The sequence below is a fragment of the Lepidochelys kempii genome, chromosome 2 (assembly GCF_965140285.1).
Source record: "Lepidochelys kempii isolate rLepKem1 chromosome 2, rLepKem1.hap1, whole genome shotgun sequence".
In the NCBI taxonomy this organism is placed as follows: domain Eukaryota; kingdom Metazoa; phylum Chordata; order Testudines; family Cheloniidae; genus Lepidochelys; species Lepidochelys kempii.
This window is the reverse complement of record NC_136381.1, coordinates 121,328,723-121,340,591: the sequence shown is the minus strand read 5'-3', so window position 1 is coordinate 121,340,591 and position 11,869 is coordinate 121,328,723. Positions and strand designations below refer to the sequence as shown.

The window sequence follows — 11,869 nt, the reverse complement described above, 5'->3', positions numbered from 1 at the left end:
TCAAATTGCATCTGCACTACCCCAAATTCGACCTAGCAAGGTCGATTTTAGTGCTACTCCCCTCGCCGGGGAGTATAGAAGTTGATTTTAAGAGCCCTTTAGGTTGACGGAATGGGGTTGGTTGTGTTGACGCAGTCATTTTAAAATCGACCTAATGTGGCTAAATTCAACCTAACCCCGTAGTGCAGACCAGGGCTCGGTAATGTTCTTTCAAGAAAGAGAACCCAAACCAACCAACAACCCACACTGAAATGTTTCTAGCACATCTAAAAGCTAAAAGATGTGCTAGAAAAGCTAAAAAGCTTTTACAGAATATATTTTCAGCAAAAATTGTAAAGGTTTCACAAAACTCAGCTTTGTCTAGACTCTCCCGTCCTCAGTGCAAGGAAATAGGGTAAATGGCTGGGCTGTGATATAGCTGCTTTTTTGTTGTTGTTTTGTTTGGATTTCAGGAAATGAACAAGATAAGCTGTGAATGGTCCTTTCCTGCTCTTGCCTTTATATTTTTTAGTTAGTCCCAATAAGAAATGCTTGGAAAAAGAAAAATCCAGCTGATTCTGTCCAAAAAAACAAATTCCAAAATCTGAAAATGAGAGATGGCCCCAAAGCAAACCCCAGAATCCAAGTACCTGGAATATATGGGAAGTCTGAAGCAAGATCTGAATTTTGCAGAAGGGGGCCTATCTTTTTTTTTTTTCCCCATTCCAGTTAGAGGTTTAGGGTGCAGCACAAATATTGAGTATCTGATGGAATTAGAATATTAGTAGAATAAATCAAGCACTAATTATTCTAATTAGGATAGGAAAAAGACCCTAGGAGATCATTGCATTCATCCCCCTGCAAGTGCACACCAGTCTGAAACATCAGAATATAGGAACTTCTGGACCACATCAGATCAGTGGTCCCCCTTGTCTCTGACAGTGGCCAGCACAAACTGCATTGCAGGAAGGTGCAAGAAACACCAGGCTGGACAATTATGAACTAATGTGCCCCTGAAGGAATCTTCCTTCCAAAGTGCTGTCAGCTAACTGGTTTATGGCCTGAAGCATGATGTCTTATTCCCCTTATAAAAGTACTTGTGGGTGTTCTCTTTTTCCACATCAAGCTCTGATCCTAATATACAAAATGGCTTGAAGGTTCATTAAACTGACATAATTTCAAATGCTGACTTTTTAGCATTCAAATAATGGTGTTGGTGTCATATTAAGCTGCCTATATCTGAAAATTGGTCTCTGTAAGTTTCTTCTGTTTTGTCACATTTTACAGTGGCTTGTTCAGTTGGAGGAGAGAGGAAAAACAGGTTTCTGGACAACGTGCATTTTCTCCCTTTTCTCCCTCTCCTCCTCCCTCCAGCTTCCTGGACCCTGCACCAAAAATAAATATTTGCTAGTACTGCTCTGCAGAAAGCAATAGTTTCGATCCTTGATAAACCAAATCTCTGGGCACCTGTATATGATTGCATGTTGGAAGCTGGGGAGATAAATTCTGACCCTCTGCTGAAACAAGCTGGCCTTTCTCTCCTCTTGTTTGTTTGTATGAGCTGAACTAATATCACAGTGGAAATCTATACCACCTAAAAATGTCCTAGAATTTTTTTTAAAGGATCTTTCTGCACTAACCTCCTCAGAAGTGCTGCGTGTGTGAGGGTCAATTTGGTGTGACAGTATACATTCACAGAGAGAAGTTGTCACTTCACTAGAATTGTGGGGGACCATACTTACTGGGAAAACATAAAATATTATGGAATATAAAGGATTTATGTATGAAATAGCCTGTGAAATGCTACAAAGCAAACAGAAGAGCAGTTTATAAATCAATGGTGACAAAACAAGCAGTGTATAACATAAAATCTATAATGTAGAGCCTTTGTTCCAAAGCAGTGTTATTGTTTCCTCTATAATATACTAAAAGCACTTCCCTTTCTATGTTCTGTAACAGCTAGGTTTGAGCTGGAGCCCAGGCTCTGGGACCCCATGAGGGGGAGGGTGCCAGAGCCCAGGCTCCAGTCTGAGCCTGAACGTCTGCACTACAATTTAATAGCCCCGTAGCCTGAGCCCCGTGAGCCAGAGTCAGCTGACACAAGTAATCTGCGGGTGTTTTATTGCCCCTTGATTCTAGCCCCAGCTCTCTCCCTAGCTCATTTTATCTCTCCAGGCACCTCTGTGCCTCAGTTTCTCTATCTGTAAAATGGAAATAATCTATTTCACAGGGATGTTGCGAGGTTTAATTGATGTTTTTAAAGTGTTCAGAGATCTTCAGATGAGAAGGACTGTTAAGTAAATAGTATCAGTATCCCATTAGTACCAATTAATGTCAACTGTGGTGGGTTTGTATGTGTGTGAGATGTTGTCATCTACCCACTAGAACGTGAATTGAGATCACCAATACATTCACGGAGGACTATGGAATAGTCATCAGATTGTAAAATATTTCGTTACTACTCATTACCAGTTTGGCCCATTGTCAAATTAGTGAATTAGTGTCAAAAGGTTGCATAGCCTACGATCAATTCCTCCCTCCATGTATTTTAAATGGAAATAATTTTCTTTTGCCATTCATTTTGTTACTACTTTTCTTATTGTCTTCTCACTGTTTTCGTTTCAGCCATTTATTTGTCTTTCTAATGAAATGAGAGGACAGGCTATTACAAGGAGACCTCAAGCAATCTAGGTTTTAGGATATCTTTGAAAAATGAGTGATTTGTTATTTTATTACTATTATTTATTTGTATTGTGGTAGCTCCTAGGAGTCCCAATCCTAGAGCAGGATGTCATTGTGCCAGGTGAGGTACAAACCCAGAACAAAGAAGATGGTCCCTGTATCAAACAGCTTACAAGCGAAGGGTCAAATGAAGGCAATGTCAGCCCAGTTATTCACCCAGATGCACATTTTTGTATATTTTGTCCTGCTTAATCATTGATAGTATATTTAGGCCAAATTTTCTTAAGCTCGGAGCCCAGAGTTGACATTAATGAGAATTGTGAGCATTCAGCACCTCTGAAAAGCAGGCTGATTACAGATTTAGGTGCCTAACTTTCGGTACCTATGCTTAAAGAATTTGGCTGTCGTATCCATTGCACAGTGTCTTGTACCTGTTCCTACATGTCTCAAGTGATTACTTCATGCATATCTGAAGTATTGTTGATAACAGAATGCTTTTCAATTTGTGGAAGGCATTTAGACAGAAAACCTCCATCCATCATCCCATATTCCACTCTTCTGAACATAATACTTCAATGCATGGAGAGGGGATATCAGCAATGTACTGTGTGTAGATTCAAAGATTGAGTTCCTTGACAGATTAAACAGCTTTAGTCTATGACAATTGATTACATTTCTGCTGCATGAAGGGTGCACAATGATGTTAATAGCTGGGAAAGAACACTGCATGAAAAAGTCCCTTCCCAGCCTCACTTCCTCAGGATGTTGTTTGGATTTAGAAATGTCTGCGGGCTGTAAAGCATCCACCCACATTTCTAACTCCAATCTTTCCTGGTTGCTCAAGTTCCCTTAGGACCAACCTACCATGGTTTTTTTTAAGTGTGCCCTTTGGATCAGCAATACCCTTTGGAAGAACCCTTTGTTTTGCTGGCAATCAGCACACGCATGCTGTTCAGAGCTGCAAGATCAGCAGACCAAGGAGCATTGCTCTTTAATGGCAGCTGTGGTTGTCTAATCTTAAAATACCTCTCAATATATTGACAATCAATGGCTCTACCTCTCTCCTCCTCCTGCAGAAAGCTTGCCCAGGCCTGGCACTACACAAGCGCTCATTTTACCAATCTGTCAGCTGAGATATCAGTAAGAGTTTCTTCATCCTCTGTAATTTCCGGAGGAACAATACTTCACCTAGCTCTGTAACAAAAGGTTAATCCTAGGGAAAGAAAAAAATATATAAAACGTATTAAGGGTATAGAACAAATCCTATTTCTACATCACAGAGGAGTTTAGAGGGCAGCCCATAACCTCGGGTCTAGTCACTGCTGCTTTGAGATCTGAGACACTCCTACCAATCACCATGGTGTAAATAGCCGAACAGAATGCTGTGCTTTTGGCTGACGCTCTACTGGAAATGTGTCGCTTGATGGGACGGAGGGGATGCATGATTTTGAGCATTTGGGCAGTGCATTTCTACTGTGAAAAGTGACTCTAAGGGTATCTCGGCACTGAACTGGAGGTGTGATTACAGGACAGGTTGGCATACCTGAGTTTGTTTGGTTTTTGATGAAATTGCAGTGAAGACATGGTGGTGTGGGCTTCAGCGGAGGCTGTGAAAGCTCGCCAGGGACCCCAGGTATGTACTCAGGTTGCTAGCCCATGCTGAAGCCCCCACCACTGTGTCTTCACTTCTATTTTCAGCCATGCTAACTAAATTAAAGCTACCAGCTACACCCGTCCACGCTGCAATCACAGTGTAGACATACCAATTAAATGGCTTTGTGGGATTCCATGTCAATTGGGTCTCAGTTCAGCACTATCAAATCTGCTCCGTTTACGATTTGCAAGATGTTTTGTTCTAACTTCCAGCCTTAGGCATTCAACCCAGGAGCCGAAAATCAGCTCCTCCCCCAACCCCCACTTTGTGAATCATTGTGCGTAATAAATGTTCTGCAGACCAAATTCTATGCTCAGTTCCACATGCTTTAATGCTGGTGAAAACAACGGGGGATATGTGGGTGTAACTGAGGGCACCATTTGGCCCTGCTGTTGGAATTTAGTTAGCAATTCTGTTGATAGTGAATGACGCAGAATAGAATCCGGCTCATTCTTCCAGGGCTGTGTTATCTTTGCAGTGCTAACAGGAGTAAAAAATAGGAACAGCTTTTTTTTTTTTTGGTCTCTTTCTAATGTAACATGCCCATTTTACTCTGCGTCAAAGTAGAATCACACTTTAAGCCAAGTTATAAAAAGAGCATTACCGTTATTATCCCTACAGAGCCTAACTTGACAGGAAATCAGCGGAACTGCCCTGGCAATACTAAGAAGTGGGATGATATTTTGTACATGATGGACACCAGCTTTCACCTTAAGAATCACAGCGAAGGGCTGATGGCCTCTTTTGCTCTTTTTCTTCCTTTCAGACAGGTCAGTTTTCACCATTATCCACTGGCCAGCTATCCTCCCATTCTAAACTTACCCCCTTTATAGAAAGCAACTAGCCCTTCACTTTCCAAGGTACATGGGTCAGGTGGTTTATAACCAAAAAACAGGATCAATTGTTCTTTTATGAATCAGGCGTGTGTGTGTTTGTGTGTGTGTGTGTGAAGGGTTGGGGGAAAGCACCTTCCTAGAGCTCTCTGGGAGGAAGTGTGCATCCCAAACTCCAGCTACCTGAGGGGAGCATGCCCATACTACACCCCTTAAAAGGGTGGAGTGTGTGCTACCCTCTGTGACTGGCAGCTTCTTCTTGTCCATATGGAGGCTAGGAGGAGGATATAACCATGCCTCCTTTCAGCTCTGGCCCCATAAGAGGGCTAGGTTCCTTGTGCTTTGCCCTCCTCTTGTGCACCTGTGCAAAACCCTGTGGAAGAGCTAATACCATCTGGAGAAAATTTCCTAGTAGAAAAAACTATTTCTTGCTACTCAAGGGTCAAATCCAGAGGCCATTCTTCAGTGTGTGCCCAGTCCTTGGTCATTGAGGTCAGTCTCTGGAGCTGTGCTCCAATGGGACTTGGGGAAAAGTCAATCCTTTTGAAGTTTGCCTAGCAGGGACTGAATAACAGCTGAGTAAAAACTGAGGTCCTGAATCTCTTCTCATTTATAATCTGTAACTACATTAAAGTCAGTGGAGCTATTAGGGTGGAATGAAGAGGAGCATTAGGCTCCGAGTGAAATGATCAGACTATGGCCCCCAAAGGATCATTAGCCTAGGGGCGCCATAACCCCCTTCTCCCGCCCCCCGGTATGTGTAAAGATACCATATGGAGTGAATGCGTAGAATGGCTCATTAGGAGCAGTATTTGTTGTGAAAAGATGAGTGCTTGCAGTTTTGAGAAATCAAGAAAACTGCTTGCAGTTTTGAGAAATCCACACTTTTTTGCCTTTTCCCCACCTTGGGACACAGCTATCATTCTGCATTAAGCCATGAAATGATGTGATATATAAAAAAAAAACCAACCCTAAAATTTAAATTCTAGGGAGATTGAAATCCATGCTTCAATCACCCTCAGAAAATGAAAACTGACGTGTCCCCTACCACAGTTCCTTCAGTGCTGAGATGTCTCATGATGCACATACTGCACAGTGGGGAAACCTCCATTTGCAGGGAGACAAAATATTTACACACATACACACAGGCAGAAATACAAAAATCAAAATAATCCTCATTATTGGACACAAGGCTTGATTCAGGTGTTCTTTCCACACCTCTCAGCTGGATGACTCTATAACTGTACTTTTGCAAAGTTCTCATACTAGTCAACAGTATGTTTGGGGCTAAATTGTAGCTATATAGTTGGCAGTTCAGGAGGGGTGAGTGAAAGATCCTCTCTGTCCCTCTCCACACCCACCCTGCTGGGCTTGTGTACAAAGGGATGTGCTATCTTGAGTTCCTGGTAGTCAAGAACCAAAGAAGTTTTTTGGGGCACCAGACTCACAAAAGAAGAGGACATAGGTGGGAGAGATGAGATGGGGCATAGCTCGGCCCTTTCTCTGCACTGTACAGCAGAACTGGGGTGCCTTAGGGCACACTACACCCTCCAGGCCTTGCTGCCCAAGCATACCCATAGGCATTGGGCCTACCTCACGCATCATCCCTCTCAGGGCTGATGCCAATGTGCAGCCTCTGTTCCCCACATCTCATCAGCCCCCATGCTGGTATTGGCTGAAAACTAAATTTTTTCTCTCAGGATTCCTTCAGAAATGAAACCTTTGGAGAAGTGAACTCCATCCCTGCTGCAAGAGCCATGGCATTTGGCATTTCAAAGGGAATCTAGCTCAATTATGTGATGCAGTAAAGTGTGAATCTTTCCTAGCACTTTGCCTGGCAGGTTATACATCAGGGCAGCAGTGGGTTAGTTCGCTCTTCTGCTATATTAACAGATGTGCATAGTGAGTCAGACTGAACGAAGAGAGAGGAAACAGAGAGGTTCCTTGTGCTTCTGGACTTTTGTGCAGCACAGCACCTAGCTAGGATTGCATGCAGGTGCTATAGGCCCCAACTTTCCAAGTCATATGACTATGCAGCATATGAGCTTTCGTTTAAAAAATGTTGAGCCATGATAATGGTGGTGAAAACATTGAAAATGGGGCTCAGCTTGTACCTGATGCAATGATGTCTGTTTGAGTTTGCAGAGAGCCTGAAACAATAATTCTGAGAGGTGTGCACTGTGCCATTCATCTTAGCAGTGTGTTAACTCCAAAGCCTGCTGCACTGGGGAGCCCCCAATAACATTATTCCAGCAGTAGGCTCTGTGTTGTGGTCTGAGGAGAAAGTGCAATGGGACAAACCCATTTACTTACCCAAGCAGATACACCCTGAGTCCTGGTTAAGTATGCCAGATGGGTCTGTGTTGCCACTGGTGCCTCCCTGGTAGGGGAGAGGAGACCCCCTACTGCTGCTCTTGCTACTCCCAAGGGAAAGGAGGCCCTCTGTCATTTCTTGGGAGAGCACACCTTATGCCACTGCCCCTGCCTTCATGGAAGGGGAAAGGGCTGCCCTGCCTCCATCACCCCAAATGAGGGGTGAGGCTGCAGCGGGCCACATATCACAGTATGCCTAGGCCCCTGAATTGCCTTACTTTGGCCCTGACTCCAGTAAAAGTCATGATATAAAAATGATAGATAACTATCTAATGTGTTGATGAGATGGTGAGCACATGCAAGTACGTGGCAGGGAACAGCTCTAAAACTTGAAGGGATGTTTTTCCACCAAGCTGGAGAAAAGGAGCCTCCCACTGCCAGAAGCCCGTCAGGAACAAAACCTAAGTACTGAGCGTGTCGCTTTCCAGGGAGTTTGGTGACTGCGCTGCGTCGTCTGTTTTGGGGTCTGACAGGCTGTGGTGCAAGTGAGGAGCTGAAAAGGAATATTTATTTAACATCTACTGGTTTGCAACTCTTCAGAGAACAGGGTTAACATGCAAAAAAACAGCAGAGTCGAATCGATGAGTCGTATGATAATGCTGCCGCCATTGCTGTGGCATAGTGACTTTCAGAGCCAGACTCAAGCAAACTTATAAATGGAGCTCTACCATGACTGTCTACAAAGGCCTGAACTGGATGGGGACAACCTAACTGTACCAAGTATGGAAATGTTATTCTTTTTGCGTGAAAGCCTGAGAGCCTTTGTCAGCTTTCATTTAGGGTCGGATTGGGACTCAGTCTCTGCGAGGCTGATCGTGTGAGTAAGGGCTCAGGAGATACCATTATCACCATGGTGGTTTTCCCAGGGTGAGGCTCATCCATTGCACTCCGGGTGTGCTGACCCCTGCAATTTCCCTCAAATGCAGGAAACTCAACTGCATAATTTGTGGTAGTGGGGGACTGTGTCTGTGTTTTCCCCTGGGGGCAAAAATATGTGAGTAAGGGTTACAAAAATTAGCCCTATTAAATATTCATGGTAAATAGGCCCAATGGCCTGTGATGGGTTTTTAGATGGGGTAAGATCCAAGTTACCCGGGAAAGAATTTTCTGTAGTATCTGGCTGATGAATCTTGCCCATATGCTCAGGGTTTAGCTGATCGCCATATTTGGGGTCGGGAAGGAATTTTCCTCCAGGGCAGATTGGAAGGCCCTGGAGGTTTTTCGCCTTCCTCTGTAGCATGGGGCACGGGTCACTTGCTGGAGGATTCTCTGCTCCTTGAGGTCTTCAAACTACAATTTGAGGACTTCAATAGCACAGATATAGGTGTGAGGTCTTTTTTAGGAGTGGTGGGTGAAATTCTGTGGCCTGCATTGTGCAGGAGGTCAGACTAGATGATCATAATGGTCCCTTCTGACCTAAATATCTATGAATCTATGAAACTGCATAATTTGTGGTAGTGGGGGACTGTGTCTGTGTTTTCCCCTGGGGGCAAAAATATGTGAGTAAGGGTTACAAAAATTAGCCCTTAGTGTTTACCCAGTTGTTATTACAGTAAGTTCCCATTGAAATCAATGGAAGGCTGTGCCTAAGTAAAGGATTGTATAAGGACTGAGTAACACTGAGTAAATTCCTCAGGCTTCTGGGGCCTGTTTCTTCTTTACACTAAGGTCCCCTCACAGTTCTATGGTATTGTAACAGAGCTTTAAAGTGGAACTAAATGAAATTTACATCCACCTTATGTGTAAAGGAGTCTTAGTGTAAATAAGAATCAGGTCCTTTGTGTTTTCGACAGATGTACTTAGTTTACCTGGAGTTAAGGGTTGGAAAAACCTATCACTTTCTTCAGAAAAATTCCCTAATGAGAACATTGCAGCTTTCTGAATGTGTAGAAAGCCAAGTTAGACAAAGATGCCATATAGGACTACAATGGCATAAATCTTTTATGTTTGAAAATCTGTGGTGGTGCAAATGGAGACAAACATTGCTCAGTCAGCCAGGCATCAGAATGTTTTTATTTATGCCTTGGAGGAGCTGAAGGGAGGGGAACAGAGTGTGGGTGTAGAGACAGAAATTGGGCTGAGCTGCCAAGTCCTCAACCTCACTGTTACCAGGGGACAGGATTAGCAACTGGCAAAGTCTCTGAAATTAGCTCACCCATCTCTCCTCCTGCTAGTCCCCCAACCCAGCTCTTACACCAACTCCTGAAGCAGCTGTCACAGGGGTCAGCCTGTGAGAAAGCAGCCACATCCCAAGGGAGTAGCAGACAGTGGCTGTGGCCTGTTTTGCCAGCCATCATGGCACGAGTGGGCATGTACACAGGACAAAAGGGTAAGTAGAGGAGATGAGCCACTAGTGAGGAGGGAGGAGGCAGAGCATATGAGTTAGGAGGGGTGGTGAGGCAAGGAACAAATCCACCATCAGGGATTTTGGAGTGGATAGAGTAAGGGTTAAGATGATACATAAGAGACTAGGGTGGGTAAAGGAACAGTGACATGGATTAGACATTATATTTTGGGTGGTAAAAAAAGGGTAAATTGTGTGTGTGGGATTCTACGTTGAGCTTGTGCTTGTGGGGGAGGGGGCCAGCCTACCCAGTCACTGTGCCTGGAACTGCTTTATCTTGCATTTTTTGTAATGCAGAACACCAACTTCTTTTGTGTCTTTTGGAGCATTTTATACATATTTTAACAATTCTTTTCAGCTCAGGATTTAGGCTGACAGACCATTTTAAATGGCTTCTCTTGACGATGATCTATTCGTTGGAGTAATGGCTTCATATGCAAACTAGGCACTTCTTTTGTTCAAATCTCTTCTCAGGAGTCATTTTTGCTGTGAAACCTACAAGAAATTAGCCAGCTAATAATTAAATAGGAGGACTGTTAAGGATAGTTTATGCAACCTCCCCCACATTCAAACCTCCCCCACCATCAGGCTTTGGAACTACCTATATATGTACCAACAACTCACCTGACCACTCTGCCTGTATGTTGCATTCCCTTTCCACACCTTTCATCCATTTTGGTCTTTACTGTAAGGTTTTGGGGTCATGGACTATGTCATTTTTTACTTGGAAAGCACCTACCACTTTGTGGGTGCTCCCACACACTAAGGAATGACACTAATAACAACAAAACTGGGGCAAATTCTCCTCTCAGTTACTGCAGTGTGGCTCCATTCAAGTCACGGAGGTGGCACCCATGTCACTGAGAGGAGATTTATCCTGTGATACCTAAGGAAGGAAAAAATCTACAGTAGAAAAAAGGTAGCAGTTTCAATGGACAAGTTAAACAAGATGCAGCAAGCACAAATTTGGTTCTCTTCTCCGAAATCTGAGCTCCTATGGGTTTATGAACCTTGAGTGGAATAGGAAGGAAAATTGCCCACACTTGTATCTTATTTGATTTGACCATTTAAAGACTTTTCTAACCTGAAATGGGCGCTGGCTGTGCCCTGTCAAGAGACCCGTCACATGGCTGTAGAGTCTTGCTAATGCCACTAATAGTTCTAGTACCATGCACTACCTCAGTGGGACTTGCCACTTGCTTAGGAATCTTTCTGTCCACAATACACAGGTTAACTTGTATGTGGTAAGGTGAGAGAGAGTGAGAGATTATATCCAATATTGAATCAAATTGTCCAACCTTTCTAAAGGCAAATGCCATAAAGGGCTCATGAAACTGGGCAAAAAAGATGACAAAAGGTGATAGATATTTATTTTTCCACATATATATTTTAAATTGACACATGGTTATTCCTACTGATTATTAACCTCAAACTTGAACAAATGATTCCAGTTGGAAATTCCAGGTTCTGTTACCCTTGCTTGAACAGAATAGTACCTTACTCTGCAAAATAATGCAATTGATTTCAGTGGGACTAGTCATGAAATAAAGTACAACAATATAGGGTGGCAGAATCTGGTCTTAAATGGTTTTATTTATGGGGAATCTCTTCAAACAGATCAAATTGTGAATTCAGCTAAATTAATCCCTGGTATAAACTGGTGCCCACTATGCCCACTTCAGTGGAATAGTGCCTACTTTAGCCAAACTCTCTCTAGTGTGTCTATTTTCTATAAATATGGAAATTCCACAATTCCATAAATATTGCTAGAATTCTTCATTTAAATATTTAAAAATATATACAGAACAATTAAGAAATTGGGTTAATAATTACCATTTAGCCCTAACTGCTTGTAGCACTTTTGAAACAGAAGAGTCTGAAAGTGCTTGAAGAGTGTGTGTGTGTGTGTGCGTGTGTGCGTGTAAAATGTTACACATATATACCCACCAAAATGTAGCCACCTCTATTGCTCTGCAAAGCAATATTACACAATGATCTGGGTAG

The 11,869-nt window shown here is 43.0% G+C and overlaps 1 pseudogene; it reads left to right on the top strand.

Moving 5' to 3' along the window:
* Positions 1-8,347: 8,347 nt before the first annotated feature.
* Positions 8,348-8,502, top strand: LOC140908029 (U1 spliceosomal RNA; annotated as a pseudogene).
* Positions 8,503-11,869: the final 3,367 nt, after the last annotated feature.